At 45.1% G+C, this 13,440-nt stretch overlaps 1 protein-coding gene across 3 annotated transcripts in view; it reads left to right on the top strand.

Moving 5' to 3' along the window:
- SLC35G2 (solute carrier family 35 member G2) overlaps nt 1-13,440 on the top strand; it is a 57,675-nt gene that overhangs the window by 13,423 nt on the left and 30,812 nt on the right. Inside the window, exon 1 of one of the 3 annotated variants that reach the window (XM_059663853.1) lies at nt 10,499-10,681. The exons of the other annotated variants lie outside the window; for them this stretch is intronic. The gene's annotated coding sequence lies outside the window, so the exon portion shown is untranslated. Of the gene's footprint in view, nt 1-10,498; nt 10,682-13,440 lie in introns of those variants that run through there. 3 annotated transcript variants of the gene reach the window in all.

The following is a 13,440-nucleotide window of genomic DNA, read 5'->3' as shown; positions in this document are numbered from 1 at the left end:
AAACGATAGGTAGGAATGGAGAACTTGCAGGATACAGACCTCAATCAATCATTAGAAAAAAGAAATAAGGAAGTTGAGGATCTGAAAATTGATTCTCTTAGAATCACCTTGCCCTTAAACTCCTTGGAAAGTCTTCATGTACCTCTAGGGCTGCACATACCTCAGGTTGAAGACCACTGTCTTAGGAGGTATTACTGCTAACTTGAGTGGGAGCTAGGATAGAAATGTCACCCCCTTAGGTCTAGAATGAACTTTTTAAGCAAGAATTTTGTAAGAAAAATAAATCTCTTTCTGTAATAAATCTTAGCCTTTGCCTTAACTTTGTGATTTTTTTTAATCTTTATTGTTGAAAGTATTACATGTGTCCCCCTTTATCCCCCACCAATCCCCTCCAGCCCACTCCTGCCCCACACCCCAGGCTCTCACCACCCCACTGTCTTTGCCTTAAAACTTTGAAGATGCTTGTCTTAGGAGGGCTTCTGCACCTTGAGCTTTCTGTAGAGACAGAACTTCTTAACCTTGGGTCCTCCACTGGTGGTTGTCCTCAATAGGTAAAAAAAATACCAGGGATGTCTTTCCTATATCTACCCTGATTCCTAGGGGCTGACCCCAGGAAAATATCCCAATGGAGTTAATATCTTTGGTGGTGGTGGGCAGATTCTTATTTCAAACACATAGAAAGGAAGATGGGAATGGACCCAGAAGTCTGATATTCTTCAAGCTAGGGACTTGGCACAATTTCCCCATCCCTCTAAAGTCTCTCTCTCTCTCTCTCTCTCTCTCTCTCTCTCTCTCACACACACACACACACACACACACACACACACACACACACACACACACCAAGATGTGGAAATGTTTTAAACAGGAGCAAATCTATTTGGCTGAAGTGTGAAGAATGAATTGAGTGGATCAAGACTAAAAGCAGTGAAACCACTTAGGAGACCTTTATGATCCATGAAAGAGATGAAGGAATGTACAGATTTTAGAGATGTTAAAGAAAAGGAAAGGACTTATTCAACTTGATTGGGTGAAGGTGATGAGAGAGAGGATGGGGTCCAGGATGAGTCCTATTTTTCTGATATAGGCAATCAATGAATAGTATACTACTCACCAATCAACTATGAAGAAAATAAATTTGAGAAGCTGGCAAATTCAATTTTTGTATGATTAATATGAAGTGCCTGCTGGATAGACAATAATAATTATAAAGTAGGCAGTTGAATATATGGATCTGGAGCCTAAGAAAGGGGTCTGGGTTAAAGATACAAGTTTAATAATCAGTAGTATATTGTTGGAAGTCCAAGCTATGGGAGAGGGTTAAATTACCCAGAGAGAGAGGGTTCTAGAAAGAGACGAGGAGAGGACCAAGTGCAGAATCCTCAGAAAAACAAACATTTAAATCTGGGCAAAGAAGAGAAGCTAGCCAAAGGGATGAATAGTCCTAGAGTCAAAGGCATAAATAGTCCTAGAGTCAAAGGTCTAAAAATATGCATTGGATCTCTCCTAGAGAGATGCAAACAAAAAGAAATTTTTACCCAATCCCATTGCCCCATTAATAATTCCCCCATTTTGTTCCTTCCTCAAAATACTAAACTTCTGCAATGAGTTGTTTCCCACCTCTGTCTCCAATTCCTCATCTCCAACTCTCCCCTTAGAATGCAGCAGCTTAGCTTCTGCCTTTTTCATTCTACTGACCTTGGTCTCTTGAGGATCTTCAGGCTATCTTATCAATGGTCTTTTCTCATCCCAGTTCTTTGGAGATGATGCCAGAAAGCACCTGTAGGGGTGTGGGAAAGTGAGAAAGAAAAGGAAAGGAAGCCAATAAATGGTGCCTTATCAAGTCAATTACCACTGTGAGTAACTAGAGTTTAATCCTTATGGGAAACTATGGGAGTCAGTGTAGAGCATGGGCTCAGAGTTATTGGGGTCTGGGGTATTTTTACACCAACTCTAGTTAGTCAATGGTTGAGGACTGCTGCATTAGAGAGAGGATATGGAAACATTAATTCTCCAGCATTTCTGGCTTGACACAGCTGGGTGAGAGGCTGCAGCAGCCAAAGGTCCCTAGACAGTTGGAGTCAGAAGTCCTGACCTATAAAATCTAAGAGTATATGAACATGTAATGACTGGGTCTGCCATATCACTTCTTCTTTGTCTCCCCAACATATTTTACTCTGCCCCACCCTTTCTTGAAGTATTCTCTTTCTTTTATTTCTGTCCTGATACCCTAACTGGTTCTTATTGCTGTCTTTGCCCTCTCAATCTCCTTGAATGGTTATTTTTCTTTCTTCTACCCTTTAAACAAGAGGAAACTGGAAGGTGGAACTTCAGTCCTCAGTCCTCTGTTCTTTGTTTCTTTTCACACTTACTTGATATATTTTTTTCTAGCTTCATTATCTCAACTCTTGCTTCTATGCAGATTACTCCCTGTGTGTTGCCCATAATTATGTTGAATGACTTAGCTGTTGAGATCAAGATTTATTTAAAAGTCTTCAGGAAAAAATACTTTGAGTAGCTTGTATAACTCTACAGACTGAAAAAAATCTATAAATGTGTGCTGGGAGTCATTCAGGAATTACACTTCCCACTGACAGTGTGAGAAGCAGCCTCAATATATGACTCAGCTTGCAATCAATGGAGCATTCTGCTTCAAGGAAATGGGAAACTCTCATACCAATTTAGAATGTGTCACTAAATCTAGTCTGACTCTTTGTCCAGAAAAAAGTACAGCTCCCTACTGTCAAGGCCTAAGCTCTTGGGATCTTCGTCTGTTTCCTGGGTAGAGCTATAATTAACAAGGTTTGCTATCAAGTAAATCAGCATGACGCATGCCCTCAAATCAGGCCAGTGAGTGAGTGTGTGTGTGTGTGTGTGTGTGTGTGTGTGTGTGAGAGAGAGAGAGAGAGAGAGAGAGAGAGAGAGAGAGAGAAAGAGAGAGAGAGACAGAGAGAGAGAGAGACAGAGACAGAGACAGAGACAGAGAATGATTGATGGTGGTGAATAGGGAAGGGTGGAGTGGTTCAGTGGGGTGGTGGAGGTGGAGCCTAAGGGAAGAGTAAAGGATGGTTGAGTAGACAGGTCTTTGGTTGACTCTGGCTGCATCTATCCCACTGGCAGTTCAGTGAGTAGTGAAGAGGGGAGAGAGTTTTAGAGTGGCCTGGTCTTTTACAATCATCATTTACAAATTCCCTTTAACCTCTATCTTTGACTCATTTTTAAGAATGGAGCACTGAAAATTTGGTTGAACGCTCTGAGCACATGGTAGGGACTTCATCAAGAAACGTCAAGAATTCTGATTTCTGATTTTTATATAACTTGTTTAAAATTTTGTTTTTAGGCCCTGGCCAAGTAGCTCAGTGGTACCAATATGCCAAGGTTATAGGTTTGATCTTCGGTCAGCGCACATACAAGCACCAACCAATGAATTCATAAATAAGTAGAACAGCAATAAAAATTAAAAAAAAATAAGTAAATTGTTTTGTTTTTGCTTATTTTCTTTCTAGAAGCATAAAGATATTCTGTTTGTCTCAGGGTTATGAAATTTTACTAAGATACGTCTTGATGTGAGTCTGTTTTATGCTGGATACTCTATAGGCCCCTTGGATTTGCAAACTTTATAGTATACTGTGCTGAATTATTTCAAGGATTACTTCCTCCCCTCAGTTTTTTCTGTTCTCTCTTTTTGGACTGTATTTGGATGTTTTCTTACTGACAAGGTCTTCTAATTTTCTTACCTTTTCTGTCTAATATCCTATCTTTTTGCCTATTTGCTCCATACCATGGGACACAACCTTAATCTTTTTATTTAAAAAAATTCAGCTATCATGTTACAAATTTAAAAGGCTCCCTTGTGGTAGTGAAAACACAATACAATGTATAGATGATGTGTTGCAGAACTATGCACCTGAAGCTTGTATAATTTTGTTAACCACTGTTACCCCAATAAATTCAATAAAAAGGAAAGAAAATAAAGGCTTCCTGTGTGTTCTCTGGACATCCCTTTTTATAAGTACAACCTTTTCTTCTTTTATTAATGCAATATCCATCTCTCTGAGAATTTTAGTGATTTAAAACAATGTTTTTTTGCCCAGCTCAGTGGTTGAGCATTGACCTATGAACAGAAGGTTTGATTCCCAGTCAGGGCACATGCCTGGGTTTCGCGCTCGGTCCCCAGTGTGGGGTGTGCAGGAGGCAGCTAATCAATGATTCTCTCTCATCCTTGGTGTTTCTATCTCTCCCTCTCCCTTCTTCTCTGAAATCAATAAAAAACATATATTTTAAAAGATGTTTTCGCTCTCTGGATAAGTTCTGTTTCCTCAAAGTTATCTTTATCTGTGTGTTTGTTTTGGTCTTTCTGAGTGTTTCCCTAGATGTGTGGTGATCTTTGGCCTCTGCTCACATTTAAGGACAGGACATAAAAACTGAATAAGGACGGGAAGCTCTGAGAGCATGAATTGGGACTTGTCAATTCTTATTTCATTGTACAGTGGTCTAGCAGGGCCAATCAGTTGCAAATTCCCTTGTCAGAGTTTGGAAGTCTTTCTGCTGAGCTGGTCAGAATGCTCAGAGAAGAATCTTCTAGTCTCCTGGACAGTGCAAGCTTGGTTGCCAGTATTCTGGGAGCTGAGTGGGAGAAGTCTGGTGGTTTCAACATTCAGTATGTAAATAGTCACACCCTCCTGTTTTCTATACGGCTGTCCTTATATTCAACTGTGCCTGGTGTCCCCTAATGCAGAGACCCTCAGGCTTTTCTCCTCCAGAGAGCCTTCTCCTCCACTCTCAGAGGAATGGCTAGTCTCCCATTAGCCAGGGGGAGGGGGGGGGGAGATAGTTGCCCTGCTGTGTGAATTAGAAGGGCATCTGGGGATCTGACAGCTTCTTAAAATAACTTCCAATCCACCCCTTTTATCTCAAACCCTTATTTTGGACCCACTTCCAGAGGTACCTAACGCTGCCGATTCAAGAGACCATTGGGTTTTGCAGTGTGAATCAAGTTGCTGGACATCTTTCACCATTACTGACTTAGGATTCAGTTTACTAGGATCTGCTAAGCCAGTTAAACTTGTCCAGGCATTTTCTAACTTTCAAAATTTAGCTGTCTCCTCTTCTTTTTGCCCTTGTGCATTTCTGTCCTTAATTTTTTTCTTCCTAGTTGTTTTTAGTGAGATTTTGAGAGAGAGGGTGGAGGTTAATTTGTGCTTTCTATTTGTTATTTTAATTTAGGCATCATAGGACAAAACCTTGGATGCTCCACCCTAGTCAGGTCCCTCCTTTAGGAAACAGAGGTGGTGGGGGAGAGGCGTAGGCCCTTAGAGGAGCTTTAGAAGAATAAAATCCTGTGAACCCAGAAAATTCAACTTCTTCTCAGGCCAGAGACTATGGGTATTCTTGCAAGCCAGTCCACACACCTCCTTAGGCTATACGTGTACTATTTAAGGCTCACTGGAGAGGAGGCTCATGACGCACTGCTGCGTCTTATCCTCTACAATACTGCTCATTCTGCAGGGTTTTGTCTACACTTCACCTCTTCTTTCACCTCATTCAACCTGAATGAGCATCTCTTGGTCATCTTCCCTGCTCTAGAAAAGGTAACTCTTCACTGATAACTTCTTATCCATCAACTGTTAGAAACAAAACTGATTTTTTAGAGCATCTGAGAATGCTGAAGATGAAAAGAACTTAGAAAATACTGAGTTTAACCTGGCTACTTTAGAGTTGAGAAACTGGTAGGTCCTGAGGGGTTAGTTGATTTGCTCAAGGTCACATAGCTGCACAACAGCAGAACTAACAATAGAACTCCATCCCTAGTCAGCAGCCTGTGCCCAATACCACCTGCTGTGTGGGCAGGCTGCCAATCTGCATGTCCACATCTCCTTAAAGATCGTTAAAGTGGTTCATAAACCATCTTATAGCTGAAGCAGTGTGTTGTAATTTTTATCACATTGATGATTATTACATCTAATATTAAATACCCAGCATGAGAAACCACATCTCAAGTTTTTAAATGTAAAAGTCTTGAGGATTAATGGAGAAAAAAGAGAGAGCTTATTTTGCATATAGGAAATTTAGTAACAGGCTGGCTGCTGTTCTTTGCCTGTGTTTACAGAGGGTACAGAGGGGTGATATAGTGAAGCAGCTGATGGGCAAAGGTAGGAAGCTGGAGTGAGCCACCTCTAACCCCAGTACTTCTACTGGGCCTAGCCCTGGTGACCCCCTTCTCCTTTTGTTTGTGAGTATTTTGACAGTCATATCTAAGCAGAGACACTGGTATATTACATATCCTATATAATAAACGCCTAATATGCTAAGTGTCCGGTTGTCCGCTCAACCAATCAAAGCATAATATGCTAATGTATGCTAAGGCCGCTCAACCACTCACTATGACGTGCACTGACCACCAGGGGACAGACAGTCGACCGGTTGACCACTTGCTATGATGTGTACTGACCCCAGTAGATCAGTTTACTGCTAGGATCTGGCCAATCGGGACTGAGTGAGATGGGCTGGACATGCCCTGGAGCCCTCTTGTGGTCCCTCCCTGGCTGGCCAACCTCCTGCATCCCTCCCTGCCCTGATCGTGCACCAGTAGGGTCCCTCGGCCTGGCCTGCGTCTTCTTGCAATCCGGTACCCCTCGGGGGATGTTGGAGAGCCAGTTTCAGCCCGATCCCACAGGCCAGGCTGAGGAACCCCACTGGTGCACGAATTTGTGCACCAGGCCTCTAGTATTATTATATGTAATAGTAATCAATGTGATAAAAATTAGTGCAAACTCTGATTCATCTATAAAGTGGTTTACAAACCACTTTAATGATCTCTAAGGAGCCGTGGACTTGAAGACTAGCAGCCTGCCTACATAGCAGGTAGTGCTAAGCACAGTTCCTGACAAGGGACCAGGGCTCAGACCAAGTCCTAGGGGAAGGACAGAGACTGATGAAAGAAATGGCCTAGGACTCCCAGAATGCAGGAGGATTTTGGTGTATCAAGTGCAGACACTAGGATATTACTTAAGAAGATATTTCCCAGAGCAAGAATCGGGAACAGTATGGGGAAAAGTTGCTAAGATTAAGTTGTTTCTTTTTTGCTTCTTTCAGCATTTAGTTCAACAAATGCTTGAGCAGTAAGTCAAATCAGATCTGGTAGACATTGGAGGTGGTGGACATTGCTCTACTTGACCACTGAACACACATTTCCCCCTTTTTTTTTGTAATGGTATCTAATGTTTATTCCAATGGTCAATAGGCTTCAAGGAAACCTGATGCTACCCCTCTTCTGATTTAGAAATGGGATATATGATATGATGTATGGAATTTACCTTAAGCTCATAAACACCATCCCAATCACCACATTGATTGGATTAGAAAACATAAGTCCAACCAGCTTAAGCTCAGGACTTTGGTTCAACAAGTAGGAGAGGGAAAGTGCTCTTTTTCCTTTCATGTGAACAAAAAAGCATGTGGGTCCCAAAGCCTCTGGTAGTCATCTTGACACCACAAAGGGAGAAGCCTGCCATGATTGGAGCCAATAATAGTGAATTTGAGATACAGAGAGAAACTGGACTCTGATTCCATTATGTCAGCATTTGGATAAAGCCTGGCCTGAACCTCTACACCTGTGCAGTTATATGAACAATTATATTCCCTTACTGCCCAAATCAGTCCATTTTACTTAATATAAAATAACATGTCAACATACTCATCTCTTTTGCATTTCTATGTATATGACTTCTCTAGTCAGTCAAAGGTATCTACTAACTACATGGTGGGGAGGATTAAGACTCTTAAAAAAGTAATGAGAAAAAAAAAAGAGTTTAATTTTCTTTCTTTCTTTTTTTTAAAAAAAATTGATGTCAGAGAGGAAGGGAGAGGGAGAGAGAGATAGAAACATTAATGATGAGAGAGAATCATTGATTGGCTGCCTCCTGCCCGCCCCACACTGGGGATGGAGCCTGCAACCCAGGCATGTGCCCTGACCAGGAATCAAACCGTGACCTCCTGGTTCATAGGTCAACACTCAACCACTGAGCCACACAGGTCGGGCTCAAACTCCAATTTTCGACTTGAGTCCAGAAAGGAGAAGAAACAGTGGGAGTAAGGAGGCAGACTCTTGTATAGTGACTTTAACCTTCCAGGCAACATCTCAGTAATGCTGTTAAATAGACTGTGGAGAAAGCTGACAGTAGAGGGGCTGTGGATGCCAATCTCTGTTTGAAAATGTGGGAGGAGAAGGCTCTGCACCAACATAGGTGACTAAAGGAGAGTGGAAGTGCAATGTGGCATAAAGATAAGGTAGAGTGAGGGCTGAGTTGAACTCTGACTCTACTAATGCACTTGTATGGTATGGAAGGGATCCAGGACATCCTGCATGCATTGTGAGGGATATAGAAAGTAGCTGATGGTGCAGTTGATCTTCCAGAAGCCTTTTCTCCTAAACTCAGATCACTCTACATCTTTATTTTTCTCACTCCCATCCTCAAAACTTTTCTGGCTCTCTTCCTCCCCCACTCCTTCAAGAGAAACATAAAATCTAGCTGAGCTTTGCAGATCGGCCTAGCCTTTGGAGGCTCCTTTTACTTCTGTACCGTTACTCCTTTTCTAGATCACTAAAGTTAAGGCTCAGGAGACTTTCTGAATAATAAAGTATATCTCCTCTTCCAAAGGGTGAAAGGCTAGAAATACATGTAAATTTTCTGTTCTGGTTTCATTTATATTCAGCACAAATAGTGTGTTTGCTTGAACATTAATTCTGTTTGCAAACAGCTACTCCTGGAGTTTCCTTTGGGTAAGTTTTGCCAAGCCAGTGCCTCGGGGTTTTGTTTTGTGTTTTTTTGGAAGGGGTTTGGATGAAGAATTAAACTAGTTATAACAGTTTGGTTTTTATGCAAGTCAGAGAAATGGTCAGGTCCTGGATTCAGACCAAGCTGATATGAGTGCTAGGGACAATTTAATGATGTCACTCGCTCTATTGCCTTTTATTTTCATCCTCTTTGGGAACATTCTTAGAGTTTTCTACAGAAACAGCCGGAGACTCTCAGTGACAATTGCCTCACTCAGCAGCTCCTTCATAAATACATTTAGATACTGTGCCTAGGACTGTTAAGTGTCCTAAGAATATCGACTCATTCAAAAGCAGTCCAGCTGCGGTTGGGAGAGTACCAACACTTGTTCCATAAAGATCTAGATTGTCTTTCCATATCAAGAGGCATCCAAAAGTTCTATTATGCTGGACACTCAGTTGATCCCCCAGCCTTCTTGTGAAAACGTTAGTTATGAGGGGTCTGAATACCATTCTTGAGTCTCCTCAAACTGTCTTTGATGCCTCCAGTGGGGAGATCACCTAGCATGATGGCTGCCCAGGGAACTGTCACAGAGATATATCACTTTTTAAAAGCCCCATCTTTCTTTTACACTTTCCCCCTTCTTCTTATGAATCTTCCCAACCACAATGAAATAAAATCTATTATAGTGTCCTGGAATGGTAGGAAAAAAGATAATAGGAAAAAGATGGCATGGCATATATTCAGATATTTGAGAATTTAAAGGAGTATTCAAAAAGGTATGAGCAGGGTTAAAGGACACCCCTGGGAGTCATTACCAGCCCCAGGCCTGAAAGGGGCAAGGGCAGCAAGTGAAAAACAGAACCCAGAGAGAACTATAGAGAGGGCCACAGGATTGGAGTAATGGGTTTCAGATTAAAAAAAATACCACCACTGCTAACAGAGCGTGGGTGTAGGGAGATGTCCTGAATAATAATATTCTGCTCGGTGATCTCCTGCAGCTGTCTCCCAATTGGCCAAACCAAGTAAAGCAAATAGAGTTATATAGTCCATAAAAGTCAGCCCCGAATCACAGGGCAGGGTAAAGAGTGGATCTGGGGGGACAGAAGAAAAATCAGCAGTTACATCCTATCGTTTCTCACAGCTAGCACCTTGGCTCAGGCCTCACCCTTTCTTGCCTGGCTTAGGGCAATGGCTTTTCTGCCTGTCCTCTTGACTCATCTAGTCCATTGCTTTGATACCCAGATCTGTTTCCAAGAAACTATATTCATTCTGCACGAGATAGGGTATACACCCGAGTCCAGGACCCAGTTCTGCAGTGTCAAGACCCTTCCCTCAGGGACCTGATTAGTAAAATAGCAGATATACTCGGGGATGCCCAAAGGAAGGCCTTCCCGGACCACGAACGTACTGATGCTAGACATATTTTTTAAATATCAAGGAATTGACTTGCAACTTCTAAACGCAAACAGACAGGTGGAAATGGACTGAGGCTGCACCCTGCCCCCTTCCTGAAGACCCGGTCACCCTGGTTGATCCGCGATCGCTTCAAACCCGTTCTCTACAAGGACAAAGGCTAAAGCGACCTGGGCAGGCAGTTTCCCGGGGCCTTGGACTATCCCACGGCGCCGGTAGGGGAAGTCCCTTAGTTCAGGCACCAATCCCGGGCACCCCTCGGCTTCTTCCACGTGGGCACCGACCGGGGGTTGGGAGGTGGGCAGTGGAGAGCGCAGGCGCAGTGCCCGCACCGGCGGCGCCCCTCTCCCCGCCCCGCCTGGCAGCCTCAGCTGCCCGGGCCGCGGTTTTCTTGGCACAGTGCTCGGCGGACTCCGCGGGCTGAGGCGTGGGGCAGCGGGCAGTCCAGGCGGGAGTACCAAACGCGCCTTCCTCGCCGCGACACGCAGGTAATCGGGCCCCGAAAGCCGGAGGGCAGCGGCTGGGACCCTGACCCGGCAGCCCCACCGGAAAGTGGGAGCGTGCCGCGAACCCCATAACCCGTTTTGAGCCATGGCACTTACAGGGGAAGAGTCCCTGTTTTGGGGTTGGGCAAAGCGCCCCGCCCTCTGCTCACGTCTGAAAGGCTGCGGAGACCCCAGTTACCTGCGCTGCTCTCTGGGAGAACCCAGGCACGGGTCGGTCGAGTCAGCATCAACTACGACCCCTGCACCCCCGTTTCCTGTCGGGTGTATGGATCCTTGCCAGCCTCCGTGATAAAGGCGAGGGGCGATTGCTTTCCTCGGGCCCAGAAGCCCATCCAAACAAGGGTGAGCCCCTATGGAGTCAAAGGTTCGATTTCAAATACAGTTTTTTGTTTTTCGGTTTTTTTTTTTTTTTTAAAGAATCCTGGATGGTTTTAGAAATATGGCCAAAATTAGTATTTTCCGTTAATCTCTTGTCTCAATGTCTGTGATTCTTGAAAGCCAGTCCATATGGATTGAGATTTTCGTGGAGAATAAACGGTTTGTAGAAATCTTTCAACAACAAAAGGGTGAGCAGGCAGTGGAGGAAGGGACAGGCTGTGGCCGAGTGGCTGGAGGCCCAGGAGAGGTTCCCACCCGGGAGGAAAGCACCGACCTCCCTGACCCGCCTCCGGGCGCCTAGAGTGTCTACGCCAGGTGCCCCGGTTTGGCCTCTTTTGAGAGGAGGTGTGGGTAGAAGGGTTGCGCTGGCCGCAGGAAGGACACTCCGTGTTGGGGTGAGTGGGGGCGCTGCACCGACCTGCATCTCCGTCCAAGCTTTGGCCGGGCTTGCCAAGGAGGGGACGGACAGCCCGCTTCTGAATGATGATTGAGAGCCACGAGGTAGTGACGCACTAGGAGGGGGATGGGGGCGCTCTCCGCGGGAAGAGGCTTTGATTGGGGTTGACCGTGTCCGTGGTGCTGAAGTGCCTCAAGCTCCGTCGTCTGCGTACTTCCCGGGCTTCGGCCCGGTTCTATTCTGCACTTTTGCCAGAAATAGCCCATCTCCAAGGCAATGGCCAGAAGGGAACTGGCCCGACTCTTTGCAGATGGGTTGATGTTAGTTTCCTGCGGGCAAACGTGAGTCGCCTTAGGGGTGTAGATAAAGAAAGTGTATGCGGAACAGGCTTGATTACCTATATGCAAGTACACATAGTGAGCATAAACATGAATCTCATCTGTACATATGTAGGATAAAATATGTACATATACACAAGAACAGCGCACATGTAAATACATTGGTCCATTTTCAACGCCATCACACACTACAAGTCACACACTTTTCCAGAGCTTTTTAGTAATCCATCGTTATTTTTTGACACCTCTATTGTTTCTGAACTCTGCAAAACCATTACTTTTCATAATCATCTGTTCCAAAGTCACAGAGCCTGTGGATTAGTGTTTGATATTTTGCAGAGCAATTATTTACACATATAGTAATTTCATTCCAAAACAAAGATAGTCTAGAAAGATATAAAATTGACATATTAGGTACATACAAAGTAGATATTCCTAAAGGAAGTTTAAACAAAAAGAATTAACGAAAATTTTAATACAGAACAATATCTAGATAACAATCTTATGGGAAGTTATCTGAAGAAAATGTGATGGAGATGTATTATAATTCTGGCAATTTCAAATATACTGGTGTTATATGGTTTATGAACATCTTAAAAGTTACAGAGATATCTTTCAAAACATTGATATCTATGGTTTTTCTCACACAAAATATGTTCATTGTAAGAAGTTTAGACACTAGAGAAGTGCATAAACCCAGAGAAAATGAGATCTTAGCTCATTTCGGGCCGCCCCCAGGCACCCGGGACTGGGCTGACTCCCCCCACCCCCTTTGTCAGGAAGGACATCCGGTCTAATTAGCATATTACCCTTTTATTATTATAGACTAGGGGCCTGGTGCACGAAATTCGTGCACCGGGTGTGTGTGTGTGGGGGGGGGGAGTGTCCCTCAGCCCAGCCTGCCCCCTCTCACATACTGGGAGCCCTCAGGCGTTGACCCCCATCACCCTCCAATCGCAGGATCGGCCCCTTGCCCAGGCCTGACGCCTCTGACAGAGGCATCAGGCCTGGGCAGGAGACCCTCATTTCCCCCCATCACTGGTTCTGCCCCCAGTCCAGGTCTGATGCCTCTGGCCCAGGCATCAGGCCTGGGCAGGGGACCCCCAGACCCCTCCAATTGCTGGCTCTGCCCCTTGCCCAGGCCTGATGCCTCAGCCAGAGGCATAGACCCCCATCACCCTCTGATCACCTGATCTGCCCCTTGCCCAGGCCTGACGCCTCCGCCAGAGGTGTCAGGCTTGGACAGGGGACCCCCATCTCCCCCCGATCACTGGCTCTGGCCCCCGCCCAGGCCTGAGGCCTCTGGCCCAGGAATCATGCCTGGGCAGGGGACCCCCATCTCCCTCTGATCGCTTGCTCCACCCCCCGCCCAAGCCTGACGCCTCTGACCCAGGCTTCAGGCCTGGGCAAGGGGACCATCATATCCCCCCAATCCCTGGCTCAGCCCCCCGCCCAGGCCTGATGCCTCGGCCAGAGGAGTTTACCCTCATCACCCTCCAATCACCAATCACCGGATCTGCCCCTTGACCAGGCCTGAGGCCTCTGGCAGAGGTGTCAGGCCTGGGCAGGGGACCCCCAGCTCCCCGCGGTTGCAGGCTCTGCCCCTGCCCAGGCCTAATGCCTCTGGC

Source organism: Myotis daubentonii, chromosome 14 (assembly GCF_963259705.1).
Source record: "Myotis daubentonii chromosome 14, mMyoDau2.1, whole genome shotgun sequence".
Classification (NCBI taxonomy): Eukaryota; Metazoa; Chordata; class Mammalia; order Chiroptera; family Vespertilionidae; genus Myotis; species Myotis daubentonii.
This window is presented reverse-complemented; position numbering and strand designations above follow the sequence as displayed.